The sequence below is a fragment of the Arachis ipaensis genome, chromosome B01, assembly GCF_000816755.2.
Source record: "Arachis ipaensis cultivar K30076 chromosome B01, Araip1.1, whole genome shotgun sequence".
NCBI lineage: Eukaryota > Viridiplantae > Streptophyta > Magnoliopsida > Fabales > Fabaceae > Arachis > Arachis ipaensis.
Window position 1 is genome coordinate 109221418 of NC_029785.2, and position 800 is coordinate 109222217.

Consider the following 800-nt stretch of genomic DNA (forward strand, 5'->3'; position numbering starts at 1 on the left):
AATATTTATAGTTGTATATTTATAATAATATCATTTTTTATTTTTTATTATTTTCAAATGTTTTTTGTTTTTTTAGTTAAATTTTTTAATATTTTTAATGGTGGAGGTAATTCATACCCAAATAAATTTTATGTACAATTTTAATAGTTAAGTATAGGAGAGTTATATTTGGTTGAGTTTAGAATTAGTCCAAATGGACAATGATTTAAAGCTAAGATAATTAGGTAAATAATTTAAAACTCTTAAGACATGACTTAACATGAAGAATTCTATATTATTTGAATAAAATTTACAAAATAAAATAAATTATTCTGAATTTCTTTATTACTTCTTGCGTGTATTATTAACACCTAACAATTCTTTAAAGTTCAAATGCTAGAGATATGAGTAAGTTTAGAATATAATACTACAATATTTTCACTTTTATTTAAAATAAAAGAATTCTAATTTATTTTAAGTTATTCTAATCTGTTCTTGAAAATTATCGCACTGGAATATAATATCTTTTGTTTGATTCGGGTTTTAAATTTTAATTGTCAAACAAATTATATTATGATCATAATTGTTGACATTATTCCCAACACAAAGCATAAGTATTTACTATTTCTATGTAAAGAGAGAATATAAATTAGCTTCTAAATATATATTATAAAGCAAAGGCAACTTTAATTTATTTTTGAAAACATTTAAAATAACTTTGGACAATTTATAATATTAAACGGACGAGTTTGATATATAAAATTTTTTCACAAAATATTTTCAATTTTTTTAACCTTAAACCAAACAAAAAGATAATTTAA